This window comes from Ictidomys tridecemlineatus, chromosome 6, assembly GCF_052094955.1.
Source record: "Ictidomys tridecemlineatus isolate mIctTri1 chromosome 6, mIctTri1.hap1, whole genome shotgun sequence".
Lineage (NCBI taxonomy): Eukaryota > Metazoa > Chordata > Mammalia > Rodentia > Sciuridae > Ictidomys > Ictidomys tridecemlineatus.
In genome coordinates, this window is record NC_135482.1 from 42,328,123 (window position 1) to 42,348,027 (window position 19,905).

The 19,905-nt window shown below is 35.7% G+C and overlaps 1 pseudogene; it reads right to left on the minus strand.

Annotated features, from left to right (window-relative positions):
• Window positions 1-763: 763 nt before the first annotated feature.
• LOC101977471 (small ribosomal subunit protein uS2 pseudogene) overlaps window positions 764-19,905 on the minus strand; it is a 114,023-nt pseudogene continuing 94,881 nt past the window's right edge.

Sequence of the window (19,905 nt, forward strand, 5' to 3'; positions counted from 1 at the left end):
TTTTTGGAATAATTTAAGGAGTGCTGATATTAACTTTGCTTGGAAAATAAGTATAAAGCCATCTGGGATTAGACCTTTCTTTGTTGGGAGATTTTAAATTACAACTTTAATCTCTTATTATTTGTATGTTCAGGTTTTCTATTTCTTCCTGATACATTTTTTTTTTGAATTTATCCATTTGCTCTAGCTTATCAAAATTGTTGGCATGTGATTTTTCAAATAGCCTTAATTATACCTTTTATTTCTGAAGAATCTGTTGATGCCCACTCTTCCCGCATCTATTTAAGGGAGTACTGGAGGTACTATCAAGAGCAATAACAAGTAAAATGGTACATAAATTGAAAGAAAGAGGTAGAATTGTTTCTATTTGCAAGTGACATAATCCTATATGTAGAAAACCACAAAGACTTTAACCATTCCTCAAAAAACACAATCAGATCTAATAAATAAAATTGCAAAAAATAAAACTGACATATAACAATCCATTGTATATTTTAAATCTTTTTTTTTAAATTTTAAATTTTTCTTAGTGAATTATAGTTATATATAATAGTAGGGTTCATTTTGACATAATCACACATGCATGGAATATGGTTTACTCCCCTTCAGTCCCCACTACTTCCTCTTTCCCTCCCTTTCAACTTCCCCCTGCTCTTCTTTCTCTACTCTACTGGTCTTCCATTTATTTTTTTTTCACTTATTTTTATTTTTCAGAAACTGGTGTTTATTTTCTGTACTCTTATTTTCATTTTGTTAAGTGTCTTCAGAAAAACAGCTCAAGACCACTAGAGGTTGTTTTTACCCACTCAGTGGCCTGAGCAGTGGGAGTTGCAGACCAGTCCTCATTCACCAACTGGGCCCTCCCATCTTCTGTAGGGAACTGCTGGATCAGCTCAGAGGGCACCTGCCCTCCTGCAGACCAGTCTCAACCTCAGCCTCAGCATCAATGAACTCAGGAGTTGCAGCAGAACATTCACCCCCCAAAATTCCTCCTTAGCCACAGCTTTTTTTCATCAGCTTCTTTCCTTCCTTTTCATTGTCTTCAGGGTCTCTGTGGAAGTAGACATCAGGCATGATCTCCAGTGTGTCTTCACAGGAAATGGTGTCACACATGGACAGAACTTCTCAGGCCAGCATCCACCATATCATACCCATAGAGTGAGTTCCCTTGTGGTTGCACTGAATAGCAATGTCCACGTAGTGTAGAGGAAAATCTATTACACACAACAGTGGTAGGCAGGTTGACGTAAACTTAATTCCCTAAGAGGCTGGTGGTCAGCCCTGGAATTAGTAACACCAGAAGATGTGGCTCCCGAGAGGCTGCCTTGATCTGGTTAGTGAAGGTTTCAGGAATTTCTGTGGCAGCAGCCAACTTCAGCACAGCTTTCTGGTCAGTGTTCCTGGAGGACACCACACTGATATCAGCAGAGTTTTCAGTGGCAACAACAGCACAAGCTTCCAGCAAAATCTTCTCCCGGGGTCCTCTTCAGATTTATAATGTAAATGTCATAAGTTTTCCTTCTGTAAGTATATTATTCATCTGTAAATTAAGGTTGGTGACTTTATAAGTGGGTTTCTGTTGAAAGAATTTTGACTTCTTCCTCCTTCATTTATAGGACATCAGGACTCTAGACACTGTAAAAATTCCCCCTTTAAGTTATGATGGGAATCAAGAACAAAGCTGTATGAAATACACCATGGATAATTCAGAAAGGCTATTTTTTTTGAATTTAGTGATTTATAGAGATACATAAAGGTGAAATTCATTGTGGTATGTTATTATATAGAGATAGCAAAATTTGGTCAATTTCATTCCACAGTCCCACCCTTTTACATGCATCCTCCTTAACCTTCAATCCCCTTCTTCTACTCCAATGACCTTCCTTTTATTTTTATGGAATCTCCCAACTTTTTTCACTTATTTTGGTCTAGCTTATAAATGTGAGAGAAAACTTTGACTTTATGACATAATCTGGCTTATTTCACTGAGCATGATTTCCAGTTTTATCTATTCACCAGTAAATGCCATAATTGCATTCTTGCTTACGGTTGGGTATAATTCCATTATGTATATGTACCACATTTTCTTTATCCATTCAACTGTTAATGGGTACTTGGACTGGTTCTAAAACTTGGCTGTTGTGAATTGCTCTTTTAAAGACATTGATATGCCTGTATAACTATAGCATGCTGATTTTAGTTCTTTGGGAAAATACCAAGGAAAGGACATATATCAAAAGTATCATGCAAATTAATGATATCAAAAGTATCATGCAATCTCCACTAAAAGATCAAATGAAATTCTTCACAGAATGGAAAAAAATACTGGTCCCCAAATTCATTTGAAAGAATAAAAGACACAGAATAGCCAAAGCAATCCTGAGTAAGAGTGATATTGGATAATAAATGCTGGTGAGAATGTAGGTAAAATGATACACTCATGTATTTTTGTAGGAATAAAAATGAGTACAACCACTCTGAAAAGCAGTAAAGATAGTCCCCAAAACACTAGGAATGGAACAACCATAGGACTCAGTTATCCATGATATTTCTATACACAAATTATCAAGTGAAACAGAAAATCATCTCCTTTATGATAACGTTGAAAAAGTAAAATAAGGTTTTTAGTAATAAATCTATCCAAGGAATTGAAAGAACTGTACACTGAAAATTATAAAAGATTAATGAAAGAAATTAAAGAGGGCATGAATAAATGGAAACAATTCCAAGTTCAAGTATTAAAAATGTTAAAATTGCCATACTACTTTCAGCAATGTACTAATTCAGTGTAATATCTATCAAAATCACAAAAGCTTTCTTGACAAAAATATGAAAACAATCTGAATTTGTATGGAATAACAAAAGACCCCAAGTAGCCAAAGCAATACTGAGAGGAAAAAAACAAAATTGGGGGCATGACATATTCTAATGTAAAATTATATTACAAAGGTACATAGTCAGCTGGTACAAATGCAGAAACATAGATTTATTTAACAGAATACAGAGCCCAGAAATAAATTCAAACATGTAGAGTCAACCACTTTTTGACAAAAGCACCAAACACACAAACGCATATATACACACATACACAATAGGGAAAGAATTGGTCTCTTCAATAAATGGCACTAAGAAAATTGGATTTCTGTATATAAAAGAATAAAGTTGAACTCTAATTTTAGGCCATACATAAAAATCAACTCAAACTGGATAAAAGACTTTCTGCCATAAAATTCTTAGAAGAAAACACAGGCAGAAGCCGCCTTGACATTGGACTTGGCAATAATTTCTTGGATATCACATCAAAAGCTCAGGCTAGTAAATCAAAAATAAATAAAAGGGACTACATCAAACTAAAAAGCTTCTGCACAACACAGAGAACAATAGAGAGTTAAAAATCAGCCTATAGAATGGGAAAAATATTTTCAAATCAGTATATCTTCAGGAATTAATATTCAAAAATATATAATGAGGAAAATACACAACACAAGATGAAAACAATAAACAAATGTATTAAAATATGATATAAAGACCTGAGTAGATATTTCCCAAAATACAATATTAAAGGGTCCAACTGGTACATTGGAGGGTGTTTGATATCACTAATATAAAGGAAATGCAAGACAAAGTCACAAGGAGATACCATCTCCACCTGTCAGGACATCTATCAAAGAGACCAGAGATACTAAGCATTGATGAGGATCTTTTCATTGCTTTGACCAAAATACCTTACAAGAATAACCTAGAAGAGCAGAAGTTCATTTTGAGATCATGGTTTCAGAGATTCAGTTTATGGTTGTCTAAGTCCATTTCTCTGGGTCTGAGGTAAGACAAAACTTCATAGCAGTAGGGTGTGGCAGAGGAAAGCTGCTTATGTCATGGAAACCTGGAAGAAGAGAGAGTGGAAGAAAGAGGGAGAGGGTAGAGGACCCAGGGGCAAGATACAGTGTAAGGTCATGTCCTCAGTGACCTACTTCTTGCAGGTATATGCCTCCTGCCTACTGTTACCACCCAGCAGTCCATTCAAATTATCAAATCTATCAAATGGATTATCCATGGCGAGTTTACAAACCCTCATAATCTAATTGTTTCACCATCAAACATCACTATGTTGCCTAACACATGAGTGTTTTGGGTGACATTAAAGATGCCAGTGAAAATGTTAAGAAAAAGAAGAAAAGGGAGACCAATATACACTGTTGGTGAGAATACAGATCAGTATAGCCATTTTGTAAAATATACGCTCCTGTAAAAATTAAAACTATATCTGCCATATGTCCTCCTAATCCCTTTCCAAGGTATACACAAAAGAAAATGAAATAAAAAGATTGTAAAGATATTTGCACTCCCATGTTCATTGCAGCATTATTCACAATAACCAAGATATAAAAAAAACCTCAATGTCTATCCATACATCAATGAACAAAGACTGTTTTACACATCCAATAGAATATTATTCAGTCACAAAAAGGAAGATATCTGCCTTTTTTCACACATTATGGAACTGGAGAATGCTAAGAGAAGGAAACCATACACAGAAAGAAAAATGTATTATGATGGCATATGTGGAGGCAGAGTGGAGGAGAATGAACTATATACAGATACAGATTACAACAATGGTTAGCATGATATGGGTGGGAAGAGAATATGGCAATATGTAATCAAAAGACACAAAGTAGAAGGTAAATAGGATAAATAAGTTTGGAGATCTAATGTACATTTGGAGAACTATACCTAACAATTGTATATTGTATTCAGGATTTTTGTTAAATGAATAGATCAGAGTAACTCTTTCCAAAAAGAGAGACCTTGAAAAGAAATCAATGCTGGAGACACCTTTACTTTAGACTGCAAACTTCCAAATTTGTTGGAAAATAAATTTCCACTTTTTTGTCCCCAGTTCTGTGGTGTTTGTTAGAAAAATTTGGAAACTAATATCTAGATAGTTATTGGTTCAGGGAGAGGTAGGACACCTAAGCAATTTTAAAGTATCTCTCAGATATTTTGTTTAGAATGTAGTGAATAGGATATTTCTTCCTTCTGATCAAGAAAAATGAGGAAGGATGTAGTCTTAAGAGCTATTGCAAGCCATGTGAGCATCACAAGATGAGCCTCCTAGGGGAAGAAACCAACTCCAGAAAAGGAGAATATTGCAGAGTTTGGCAAGATCTACCAGTATATTTTTGTTTATGGGGGCAATAAGTTTTCTAAAGTTGACCCACATGATATTATTGATATTTGATTTTTTGCTATTTTATATTAGAGAACTTATTGTATTGCCTGACGTAGAACTTATATTATGTTTTAAAACTATCATCAGGGATAAATACATGAAGTTCTATAACTTTGAGAACTTTTTACTTTCTTAATTTCTGCTAAAACATAAATTTTATTACAGATTACAGTGAAAAATCTTTATTCCAGGGATATATTGATCTATTAGAGTATTTGATGAAAGATTTAAAAGAAATCCTGAGTATAGATAGAGAGAAAGGCATTTTTAGGTATATATACAGGTACATGTATTGCTGCTGGTGACACTACTCTTTTTCTTCATAGCTGACATCTCTTTGCCTTTTGTTTATTCATTCTTTTTTTTAAAAAAAATTGTTCTTAGTTGCAGTTGGATAAAATACCTTTGATACATATACATATATATATACACATATATATATCATATATACATATATATACCCTCTTTCAGTTTGTTTTTTACTAATTTCTGATCCCATATTTCTACTACAATACAATCCAACAAGATGATGCCAAACAAAACTGAAACAGAATGAAACAAAAATGAAACAACAAAAAATCATTATGACAGCCTTTCTATCCTCCTGAAATGTCCATCCTATCTGTTCCTATCTGTCTCCCTATCTGTTCCTCAGATGCAAATAGTTTTTTCTCAGAAGTTTTTCTTCTGTCTCACTCATCTCTAGGGACAGGCAACTTAAAACAAAAGCAAAACAAAATGAAAGAAGAATCTTAAAATGGCTACGCATCCTCTCGCCCTGCCCTCAAGGGCAAGCAGTTTACCTTATCACTTACCCTCAGTCATTCCTTACAGGCCACCAAATGCCGCAGTCTGGCTGGGCACAATTCACAAGCCACTTATCAAGCAGAAATGAACTTTATTTTTAGAACACACAAGCCGCACCCCAAGAGCTCTTCAGGAATTCCCTCAGAGCCCAACTGCCACCACTGGCTTCCCACAAGCCTCTCAACCCCCCCACTCCTCCTGCTCTTGAGGCCAATTCGCTGGGTCGTGTGGGCGGAGCCAAAAGAGTTCCCCAGTGAGCAGCTCCATGGTCTGGAAGGGCGGAGAAACAGCCAATGAGCATCACCGCAGAGGAGCCAATCAGCTGGCAGCTGGAAGTTTGCTGGCTCTCAACATCTCTCCCTCTCTGTATAAACAACAAGCATGTGGCTTAGGGACCATGCCTGCCTTAACTTGTCCAATAGTAATTACGGTTCTTACCCATTATCAGATGAGCTGACCTCAAGGCATCAGCCTCCTGTCTTAGGTTGGTACCATTGCAATTGGATCTTACCCTTCATTGACTACTGGTCCAGCATACAGCCACATCTGTGGATAGGCCTTTGTACCAGCAAGGGGGGGGGTGTGTGAAGTTCTTTGCCTCACTTCTGTTGGCCCCCAAATTTTAGCTGAATGACCATCACAAGCAGAAGGGAGGAGGATAAAGCAAGCCAATTGACAGCTCCTTTTGGAAAAATTGTACCACAGATGACACCATCAGCAAAAATACCCCAACACTACCACAAGTCGCTGCACCAACAGATAGTTCACAATGCATACAAGTGAGTTCACAATGCATACAGGTGATACATAGTCCAGGCAAGTTCTGCAAGCATTTCAGTGATAGCTATTGCAGAAGCTGTAGATTGGTTTTATCTTTGTCTTCACTGGCACTGGGATGAAGATAGGAATTCTGGCAATAATGGCTAAAGAAAAAATTATGTAACATTCCAGCAGGCACTAAAAGAAAACAATTTTCTGAACAATTTAAATTATCCTGAACAGAATTATTAAATATAAAGAAAAGGAAAGGTGAAAGTAAACAAACAGATCTGTTAACCTCCTTTTTTTTCACATATTAAAACAATCCTCAACAGCTGTTTACCCAATTTAAATTAAACCATTCAATCACGTGAATCAAAAAAAAATATTTGGATCCATTTTTTCATGAGCGCTCATTATATATGATATATGGACATACGTACATATCAACATACAACACAAAACACAAGTGTGCATACATAATATAATACATGCAACACATAACATAATAGTAAAGGCCTTATAACTTTTTACAGATGAAATCTCCATTGCAATGTTTAAAAACTCTATAGTCAAAAAATAGAACTGATCAGCAAAACATTAACCTATGTCTGTATGAGCTCAAAAAACAAAATAGAACTTCATGATGTGTAAAAGGGCAATAATAAAACAGATATTGAAAAAAGCATCCTGGTTCTGTTGCAGATGTAAGGATAGCCAAACTGAGTTCTAGATATCAGCTGTTATGGATTTGAGCCAAATCATCTTCTTTTTGGTCTGTAGAAATCGCTTTAGTTAATCTCTCTGGAATCCAAATCAGCTGCTGTTCTCCCTGTGGAAACACACAACCAGAAACCCGACTCCAGACAATTACTGGGTCAGGACCTTTCCATTGTCCTGTTAGAATATCCTTTCAAAGTACTTTGGGCTTATGTACATTTTTTGGACACATATGCCTTTCCGTAGCACTAAGCCGTGATGAATCCAAATTTAAAAAGTTTGGAGTAAAAATGGTTATTTTAAGTTTAACTTTGGGGGATATATACCCCTTTCCAATTCCCTCATTTTGCTTTAATAAGTATGTTTTAATAGTTTGATGAGCTCTTTCAACTATGCCTTTTCCCTGTGGATTGTATGGGATTCTTGTTATATGAGTAATGCCAAATGATGAACAAAATTGTTTAAAAGAAGTAGACGTATAACCAGGGGTATTATCTGTTTTTAACTGTTTTGGAATGCCCACAGTGGCAAAATTTTGTAAGCAACGAGCTATAACATCTTTAGTTTTTTCTCCGGCATGAAGGGAGCCCATCAAAAATCCGGAAGAAGTATCAACTGTAACATACAAATATTTTAATTTTCCAAATTCTGGAAAGTGTGTGACGTCCATCTGCCAAATATGGTTAGGTATCAGTCCTCTAGGATTGACTCCTAGATTAACTTGTGGTAAAAAGGTCACACAATTTTGACATTGTTTTATTATTTTTCTGGCTTGTTCCTTAGTTATTTTAAAACTCTTTTGTAAAGTATTAGCATTAACATGGAACCTTTTATGAAAATTTGTAGCTTCTTCTAGTGTAGAGAAAATATGTATGTCATGTGTAGTTTTATATGCTAAATCATTGCCCAAACTAAGGGCTCCAGACAATCCTTTATGTTCCCTGATATGTCTTATAAAGAATGGATCTTTTCTGTCCCAGATTAGACTTTGAATAGTGGAAAACAAAGAGAAAACAGTAGAGGAAGGAGAAATCCTACCAGCATCTTCAAGGGATACTATAGTATTAACTATATACTGACTATCAGAAAATAAATTAAATACAGAATCTTTAAACATAACAAAAGCTTGTAAAACTGCATTAAGCTCTACCTTTTGAGCATTTGGGTACTAAAATGTAAAAGTTTGATCAGAGGTAACAACTGCTGCTATACCATTATTTGACCCATCAGTGAATATATTTGGAGCATTCATGATAGGTGTTTTTCTTTTCATTTTTGGAAAAACTACAGGATGTTTAAACCAAAAAGACAACAAAGGATTAGATGGTAAGTGATTATCAAATGAAACATTAGATCCACCTTAAACCTGGAACCGCCATATTCCCAGCAGGATTCACACCCTAAACCTGGAACCGCCCTAAACCCGGATCCGCCCTGGTCCTTGAGCAGGGTCACCTTTCTCAAACATTCATGCAATGTCACTGCAAATGACCTGGGTCCAAGGCAAGCCCATTTCCACAATGGAGAGTCCTCCCTCTAAGCAACATGGGGTAGGCTAACAAGGAAATTGCCATGTGTCATTCCTACTTGGCTATGGCTCTCAGCATCATACCCTTCCCAATTCCCTCTTTTTGTTTTAATAAGTACATTTTAATAGTTTGATGAGCTCTTTCAACTATGCCTTGTCCCTGTGGATTGTATGGGATTCCTGTTATATGAGTAATGCCAAATGATGAGCAAAATTGTTTAAAAGAGGTAGAAGTATAACCAGGAGCATTATCTGTTTTTAACTGTTATATATATATATATATATATATATATATATATATATATATATATCTCAAAGGTATTTTGAATACTTTTATATAATATATACATAAAATACCTTTTATATATATATACATATATAGATATATATATATTTTTTAATGTGGTACTGAGGATAATATATATATATATATATCTTAAAGGTATTTTTCATATATATATATATATATATATATATATATATATATACATTTTAATGTGGTACTGAGGATCCAACCCAGCATTTCACACATACTAGGTGAGCATTCTACCACTGAGCCACAACCCCAACCCCCTGTTCATTCATTCTTTAAATAAACATTTAGTAAGCCTTTCCCATGCTTTTCACATATGCTTTGTCCAGACAGAAAACAGCAATGTCCTGGGCTGGGCCAAAGTTCCTTATTATTTACAGGAGTGAGACCTTAAGCCAATGATTGTATACATATGAGTATGGGGGGGGGAGATCAAGCTCAGCAGCCCAGATCCACCCACATCAGCCTGTTCAGGTCCCAGGCTCACAGTAGACCTGGAATATTTCTCCTCTGGTGGGGCTGACACCTGCCAGAGCCTAGCCCCTATGCAGGATCTCCACTTCCAACCAGCAGACTACCTCAGAAGCAGAGACCCAGCCCCGACCACCCATACGAACCCACCTACAACCCAGATTCATAGTAGGCTTCGTCCACATCTCTACCGATGGGGCAGACATTGATCAGAGCCCAGCCTCTGGCATAAGACCTCCCCTTCCAACCAGCAGACTACCAAGACAGGTCAAGCCCAGTGGCCCAGATCCACTCACACCAGCCTGTGTAGAGCCCAGGCTCACAGTACGCCTGGGTTCACCCCTCCAATGGCAGGCATCTGCTGGAGCCCAGCCTCTGGCATAGGAACTCTTCTCCTGACCAACAGACTATGGTGGGAGTCCAGGCCTGGCCCATCTGTCCACACCAACTTATATAGTACCCAGGACCAGGATGCAGTAGCATACATTGAGAGACAACTTGAGGGTCTGGAAGCCCAACATCAAGGTAAGGTACAGACAGTCTGCATGGGTACTACAAGAATATAGGTAAAAAACTGTAATATCAAAGGTACACACTGCAAGAAAGGAAGACACCTAGACAACATGAAGAAACAAGGGAGGAAAGTGCCCCAAACAAATCAGGGCACTATAATAACAGAACCAATAGACAGCAAAGTTGATGAAATATCAGAGAAGGAGTTCAGAAGATTCATAATTAGAATGATCTGTGAATTAAATAATGACCTAAATGAGCAAATACAGGCAAAAATTGAACACTCCAACAAAGAGATAAGAGAGCAATTACAGGTATCAAAAGACTACTTTAAGAGAGAGACAGAGACTGAAAAAAAAAAAAAGTCAGAAATCCTTGAAATAAATGATACAATAAATTCAATAAAACAACTCAATATAAAGCATAATCAACAGACTGGATCACTTGGAAGAAAGAACATCAGATAATGAAAACAAGGTATACAATCTGGAAAATAAAGTTGGTCACATAGTGAAGATAGTAAGAAATCCTGAACAGAACATCCAAGAATTATGGGACAGCATCAAAAGACCAAATATAAGAATTATCAGGATAGAGGAAGGCACAGAGTTTCAAACCAAAGGAATACACAATCTCTTCAATGAGATAACATCAGAAAATTTCCCAAGCATGAAGAACGAATTGGAAAATCAAGTGCACATGGCTTACAGGACACCAAATGTACAAAATTTCAATAGATCTACACAAAGTCACATTATAATGAAAATGTCTAGCATACAGAATAAGGATAGAATCTTAAAAGCCACAAGAGAGAGGAATGAGAACACATAACAGGGGAAGACCAATTCGTATCTCAGCAGATTTTTTAACTCAGACAATCAAAACCAGGAAATTGTGGAACAACATACACCAAGCTCTGAAAGAAAATGGAAGCCAACCAAGAATCTTATATTCATCAAAACTAAGCTTTAGATTTGATGATGAAATAAAATCCTTCCATGATAAACAATAGTTAAAAGAATTTACAACTAGAAAGACTGCACTACAGGATATCCTCAGCAAAAATTCCAAGAAGAGTAAATGAAAAACAATGATGAAAATCAGCAGAGGAAGATATTACCCTAAAAAAAAGTCTAATCAGAGAAGAAAACAAGTCACATTAAGTACCAAAAATAAACAAAAATGACCGGGAATACAAATCGTGTCTCAGTAATAACCCTGAATGTTAATGGCCTAAATTCATCAATCAAAAGACATAGACTGGTACATTGTATTAAAAAAAATACCCAACAATATGCTGCCTCCAAGAGACTCATCTCATAGGAAAAGACATCCACAGACTGAAGGTGAAGGTTGGGGCAAATCATACCACTCATATGGCCTGTGGAAGCAAGCAGGGGTTTCCATCCTCATATCAAATAAAATGACTTTAAACTAAAGTAGATCAAAAAGGATAAAGAAGGACACTACATACTGTTCTAGGGAACTTTGCACCAACAAGGCTTAACAATTATAAATATATATGTCCCAAATAATGGAGCATCTACATTCATCAAAGAAACTCTTCTCAAGTTCAAGAGTCAAATAGACCACAAAACAATAATTTGGGGTGACTTTAACACACCTCTTTCATCACTTGATAGATCTTCCAAACAAAAGCTGAACAAAGAAACTATAGGGCTCAATAATACAGTCAATTACTTAGACTTAACAGACATATATAGAATTTTCATCTTTCAACAAAAGAATACACTTTCTTCTCAGCACCACATGGATCTTTCTCTAAAATAGACCACATACTATGCCACAAAGCAACTCTTAGCAAATATAAAAAAGAAGCGATACTACCCTGAATTCTATCAGATCATAATAGATTGAAATTAGAAATCAATAATAAAATGATAATTAAAAACTACTCCAATACCTGGAGACTAAATAATATGCTACTGAATGAACAATGGGTTGCAGAAGATATCAAGGAGGAAATTAAAACATTTTTAGTGGTGAATGAGAACATAGATACAACATAACAAATTCTTTGGGACACTATGAAAGCAGTTCTAGGACGAAAGTATATTGCATGGAGTTCATTCCTTAAAAGAAGAAAAAGTCCACAAATAAATGACTTAACATTGCATCTCAAAGCCCAAGGGAAAAAAAAAGAACAAATAAACACTAAAAGCAGTAGAAGACAATAAATAATTAAAATCAGAGCTGAAATCCATGATATTGAAACAAAAGAAACAGTTAAAAAATTGACAGAACAAAAAGTTGGTTCTTAGAAAAAATAAATAAAATTGACAGACCCTTAGCCATGCTGATGGAGAGAAGGAAAGGGAAAACTCAAATGACTAATATATGTGATGAAAAAGGAAATATCACAACAGACACTACTGAAATATAGAAGATAATTATAAATTATTTTGAAAATTTGTACTCCAATAAAATAGAAATATTAAAGTTATTGAAAAAGTTCTAACGTCCTATAATTTGCCCAAAGTGAATCAGGATGATATACACAATTTAAATAGATCAGTTTCAAGTGATGAAACAGAAGACTCCATCAAACTTCTACCAACCAAGAAAAGCCCAGAGCTGAGTTCTACAAGCCCTTTAAAGAAGAATTAATACTAATACTCTTCAATTTATTTCAGGAAATTAAAAAAAAGAGGCACTTCCAAACTCATTCTATGAAGCCAATATCACCCTGATTTCAAAACCAGGCAAAAACATATCAAAAAAAGAATACTTCAGACCAATATTTCTTATGAACATAGATGCAACAATTCTCAATAAAATTCTGGCAAATCAAATACAAAAGCATATCAAAGGGATGGTGCACCACAATCAACTTGGATTCATTCCAGGGATGCAAGGTTGGTTCAACATATAGAAATCAATACATGTAATTCATCACATAAATAGACTTAAAGATAAGAATATATGATCATCTCAATAGATGCAAAAAAAGTATTTGACAAAATACAGCACCCCTTCTTGTTTAAAACACTAGAAAGCCTTAGGATGACAGGAACATATCTCGGCATCATAAAGGCAATCTATGCTAAGTCCCAGGCCAACATCATTCTAAATGGAGAAAAATTGAAGGCATTCCCTCTAAAAACTGGAATAATAAATACAGGGATGCCCTCTTTCACCACTTCTATTTAACATAATTCTTGAAACAATAGCTAAGAGCAATTAGACAAAAGAAATTAAAGGGTTACATATAGGAAAAGAAGAACTCAAATTGGCACTATTTGCTGATGATATGATTATATACCTGTGAATATGCACTTTAAACAGCTAATTTATATTTGAAGGAGCTCTCCTTAATCCAATATTTATTCAGGCAAAATACTTAGACAACTCATGTTCTTGCTCACAATAATTATTCATTGCTAAATATGTAGTACATTCTGAGGTCTTCCTCATGTCTCCACTGGAGTTAGCCATGAGAAAATACTCTTTTCTAGGTAGTCTCAGCTATATTGTGTGTAGATACACCTAGGGCTTCTGGTAACCGTTTTGTACACCATACCGGAAATATTACAGGAGAATAGTCAAATGCATAGGGATAGTAGAGAGTTGTGATACTATGTTTTAGTTTAAAATATACCAATTGTGCCTGAAACAAATTCCTCTCTGGACTGTACAATTATATAACACAAACTCGGCCTCTCTTTCTTTTTTCTTTTTTTCTTTTATTTTTTAGTTAGATATATTTAGATTTAGGCTACTTTCATCAAAATTATTGTTAATTTACAAAAATCTTTATTCAAATGGGAATCTCTACAATATCCTTCAAATTGCCTCTTTCCTTCTGGAAATCTTTATATTCCAATATAATCCTGCAAATATTAAACTCTATAATTCAATTATTAACTTGCAATAGTTATCTTTTTTTTAACTTTATACTCAATTTGAACTTGAGATTCTCAAAAGGTTAATACCAAATTTTCATTTGTCTTAAAGTGTCTGGTACATAGTACATGTTAATATTTGTTAAAGTAATGAAAAATAATTCAGAACATAAAATGTATTACAGAAATATTCATATTATATGTTGATACTATAAAATAAAACACTTGAACTGGGATTAAATAATACAATAAAGAAAAACTTGCATTTTAAAATTACAAAAGTTTTATTTCCTGATAATAAATCTTCAAATACTTGGGGTTTTTTTTACAATTTGCAAAGCTCTCTCATATTTTTTCTTCCCATTTGATCCTCACAACAACCCTGTGAAATAAGCAGAGTTAATATTCTAATTTTGTAGAAACAAAACTGAGGCTTAGAGAGATTAGATGATTTATTCAAAGAAATATCTGTAGTCAGAAACAGATTCAGGAGAAAGAGTACATATATTATGTGTTTATAAGGAATCTTCTATAGTTCAAAACTAACTGGGTGATTGAAGGCTTGTGTATCTCAAACTCCTAGTGGTATTCTGTGATGAATAATAATTTCTCCAAATAAACATGAAGAGCATGATCTTCTCAACCCGGACATTTCAGAGCCCCATATATATGTGATATATAAACAGCCCTATTTTTTTGTGGCATTCAGTCATATTTCCTTACTTGCACGTGTAAATGGTGACTCCTCAGCATAGCTAAACAAAAGTCTTATAGCTTGGCTCTGATGTCCTTAGAAAGTAGCTTTTTTTGCTTCATGATCCAGAGGGTTTTCCATTCTTTTGCATTTTAACAAAGTCACTGGGAGAAGGGGAAAAGGGTTGGGAAAAGTATAAATATGATTTAAAATTTTTACATATCACTTAGATGTATATCCCCACTGGCCCAAATACAGCTGATGCGCACACACAGTTTAAATAGAAGCTAAGATATGCCATCTTCATTTTGAACAGCAGGAGGTACCCTGCTAATAACTATATTTCATTATAGTGACAGGGAAGGGAGAAGAGCCATTTGTACATCAGTAGCAGTCTGCTCTAATACTGTTGTGCAGGCAGCTCAAGAAGGTTGACAGGAGCAAACTTGTATAAGTGACATCGATGTGGCCAGACAGCATGGGGGCAGACAAAGGGAAAGCAGGAGTACCAAGTGGAACAGAAGTCTGGCAAAGGTTAGGTTAGGTGCACATTTCATGTGAAACAACTCTGCCCTTAAGAGGATCTCAGAAAGACATTAACAGGAAATGTCTTTCTATTTGACAAGTAGAAACTAATAAGCCATTGGTCACAGATACACAGACAGTTAAAGTAGCACACAAGCTTCCACAAGACAAGGGTAGGGGGTCATTTTAGACATACATATGTTATAATTGTAACAGGTTTTATTATAATATTGATCAATATTGTCATTACAGGATTACAGGTGAATATTTATTGAAATTCACATGTAAATGTAGTCACTTTATAAATTCATAGTTTTAATGGTCTTATTGATTATATGTGATGAGTAGACAGAATAATATAAAATGTATATTAAGTCTAAGTAGATAGATATGGGAAGGAAGAAAAGAAAAGATTAGGCTTAGGCTCATAAAACTGAATGTTCTGAGAGAACAATTTTGAGACAGTAGTTAAACTGGCCCTTTTAATAAATGGCAACCGTAAGTAAACTCAGAGTATAAAATTCATAGAAGATCAAGTCACTGACAGACATTTCAGATGAACCCAGGAGAGAAGTTTTGATTTGACCTTTACCTATATCGGGGTCTCAGTTTCTAAAAGAGATATCCCCCCCACACATATACACAAATCAACAAACAAACAAAAAAAAACTGATTTCAGAAGTTATAGTTTAAAATAAATACCCCTCCCAATGTACTAAGTTCAACAGACTGGACTTTGTATCTATGCTATCATACTCATATCTAAGTATTCTTCTCAAAGCAAGATTTTTGCAACTGTAGCTAAAAGTATTTGCCATAATTTGAGGTTTTGAAGTGTCAAATAATTGCCATGGAGAGTCATAGAGGGAAATATAGAACAGGTCTCCATGTGGAATTGGAGCAGAGAGAGTAGACTCAACAGTCTCTGATTCATACAAATGGGCCACAGTGGTGAAGTCAGGGTTCCCCTCTGGAGATTTCTCATAGGGTATTTCAAAACAGTTCCTCTGAGTTTTGAAGGCTAGATCATTTTTATCAGACTTATTCTAAAACCAAAAGGATACAGCCAAATTTCCACCCTTTGAGGTTTCCCTACAGTGGATAAGGAATCTTTACAAGATTTGAGTTATTCTCTGTACGAGATTATCAAGATTTGAGATGATTTATTTAAAATTTCTAAGTCTTGTTTTATCTTTAAAACATAATTTACCATTATGAAGTCAAACAACAAGTGCTGGCGAGGATGTGGGGAAAAGGGTACTCTTGTATATTGCTGGTGGGACTGCAAACTGGTGTGGCCAATTTGGAAAGCAATATGGAGATTCCTGGGAAAGCTGGGAATGGAACCACCATTTGACCCAGCTATTGCCCTTCTTGGACTATTCCCTGAAGACCTTAAAAGAGCATACTACAGGGATACTGCCACATCGATGTTCATAGCAGCACAATTCACAATTGCTAGACTGTGGAACCAACCCAGATGCCCTTCAATAGATGAATGGATAAAAAAAATGTGGCATTTATACACCATGGAGTATTACGCAGCACTAAAAAATGACAAAATCATGGAATTTGCAGGGAAATGGATGGCACTAGAGCAGATTATGCTTAGTGAAGCTAGCCATTCCCTAAAAAATAAATACCAAATGTCTTCTTTGATATAATGGGAACAACTAAGAATAGAGCAAGGAGGAAGAGCAGGAAGAAAAGATTAACATTAAACAGAGACATGAGGTGGGAGGGAAAGGGAGAGAAAAGGGAAATTGCATGGAAATGGAGGGAGACCCTCATTGTTATACAAAATTACATATAAGAGGTTGTGAGGGGAATGGGAAAATAAACAAGGAGAGAAATGAATTACAGTAGATGGGGTAGAGAGAGAAGATGGGAGGGGAGGGGAGTGGGGATAGTAGAGGATAAGAAAGGTAGCAGAATACAACAGTTACTATTAGGGCATTATGTAAAAATGTGGATGTGTAACCGATGTGATTCTGCAATCTGTATTTGAGGTAAAAATTGGAGTTCATAACCCACTTGAATCTAATGTATGAAATATGATATGTCAAGAGCTTTGTAATGTTTTGAACAACCAATAAAAAAAACATAATTTAAAAATAAGTTCACCTAGCCAGGTGCAATGGTGCATGCCTATAATCCCAGCAGCTCAGGAGGCTGAGGCAGAGGGATCGAGTTTAAAGCCTGCTTCAGCAACAGGGAGGTGCTAAGCAACTCAGTGAGGCCCTGTCTCCAAATAAAATACAAAATAGGGCTGGCGATGTGGCTCAGTGGTTGAGTGCCCCTTGAGTTCAATTCCGGGTATCCTCTCCCCTCACCAAAAAATAAGTTTGACTCAAAGCCTTGTTGAGAAGATTTAACAAGCTGACGCAAGCTAACCATTTAATAGCCACATGGTGAGTGATGAGGGTATGCTCACAATATTATTTCATGAAAAGCTGCTGGAGCTCTCCATCCCAAGACAAGAAATAAGAATTCCTAGTGAAGAATTCTACATTTTCAATTCCTTTCATTATAAGTCACCATTTAGAACCCATCACTGTAATCCAGGGTAATCACTTCATCTCAAAATTCCTAATTTAGTTACATCTATAGAGTTGTTGTTTTTGTTGTTTTTTTTTCAACCAAGATTACATTTAGAAATTCTAGAAATTAGGCCTTGGTATATTTGAGTGGCTTTTATTCAACCATAATATATTAACTGGTATACTTGCCTTGGAAAGGTATATCTGCTCCATAGCTTGATATCCCTATTCTGTCCTCAAATGATAGTTGTTTTGACTCGTGTTCTTGTTTGCTTATTTGTCTTAGATTGTAGGATTATTGGCAATACACATGCTTCTAGGAGTAGGCATTGTAAAAGTGAAATTGCTTTGTAGCAACTTCGTTCACGATCCGTACCCCTGAGCTAAGCCTTCAATATTAAAGTGCCCCAGGAAATTGCTTATAGTGCTGAACAACACATAGCATGCTGTATGCCTGTCAAATCAACAAAAATGCCTGCCAGTCTTCAGGTGAGTCCACAAATGTTGAAAAAGTTCCCAGTAGAAAAAATGTGGGAGGTACACAGAAACCACCTGTAGTACAAAGGCTGATATTCCGACTTAAGAGGAATCTCATGTTCAAAGCAAAGCAGAAGCATTGACCTAGAAGTCACTGACATAACACTTTTCTCCTAAAACAACTCAATTTGTGTATAAGAAAACTAAGTCCACAGTGAGGCAGAAGTTGGGAAAAGGATCTGCGCACCCCGTAGGAGGCACCACTGGGGCTAGAAACAAGTTCTTTGGCTCCACAGTTGGTGCTTCTTCCAAACCTTGCTGAAGACAGTTGCAACCCCATTAATTCAACTTCTAGATTTCTAAAAGTTCCTAGCACATAAAGAGATGAGCCAAACTTATCATTGCAATGTATATTAAATGTTTCATTATTCTTTCCCATCTTGATAAAGAAAAATGAGAAATCAAAATAAGTGCAAGAATTTGACAAAATAGAGCACCCTCTTCGTGTTCAAAATGCTAGGAAAACCAGGATAATAGAAACATATCTCGACATTACAAAAGCTATATATGCTAAACCCAAGGCCAACATTATTCTAAATGGAGAGAAATTGAAAGCAAGACAAAGATGCCTTCTTGAACCCCTTTTCATTCAACATCATCCTTGATACTCTAGCCAGAGCAATTAGAAGAAAACAGTTAAAGGGATAACAAATAGGAAAAGAACTCAAGTTATCACTATTTGCCAATGACATGATTCTATATTTAAAAGTTACAAAAATTTCCACCAGAAAATTCTAGAACTAATAAATTCAGCAAAGTACCAGGGTATAAAATCAACACTCATAAATCAAATATGTTCCTATACATCAATAATAAAACCACCCAGAGAGAAATTAGGAAAATTATCCTATTCACAATAGCTTCAAAAAAATAGGAATCAACCTAAAAAAAGAGGTGAAAGGCCTCTACAATGAAAACTACAGAACACTAAAGAAAGAATTTGAAGAAGACCTTGGAAGATGGAAAAATCTCCCATGCTCTTGGATAGGCAGAATTAACTTTGTCAAAATGGCCATGCTCTCCAGCACCATTTACCTATAAATTCCATAATTTTATTTTTTCTTTAAGTCTGAGTAATATGCCATTGTGTATATAGACCACATTTCCATTATCCATTCATCTGTTGAAGGGCATTGTGGCTGGTTCCATAGTTTAGCCATTGTGAGTTGAGCTTGTATAAACATTGATGAGGCTGTGTCACTGTAGTATGCTGATTTTAAGTCCTTTGGGTATAAACTAAGGAGTGTGATAGCAGAGTCAAATGGTGGTTCTATTCCATATGATGCTAAGCAAAATAAACCAATCCCAAAACATCAAAGGCTGAATAATTTCTCTGATTCGCAGATGCTAATTAACAATGTGAGGGCAGGTAGCTAGGGACAAATATGGGTATTTTGGATTAGGC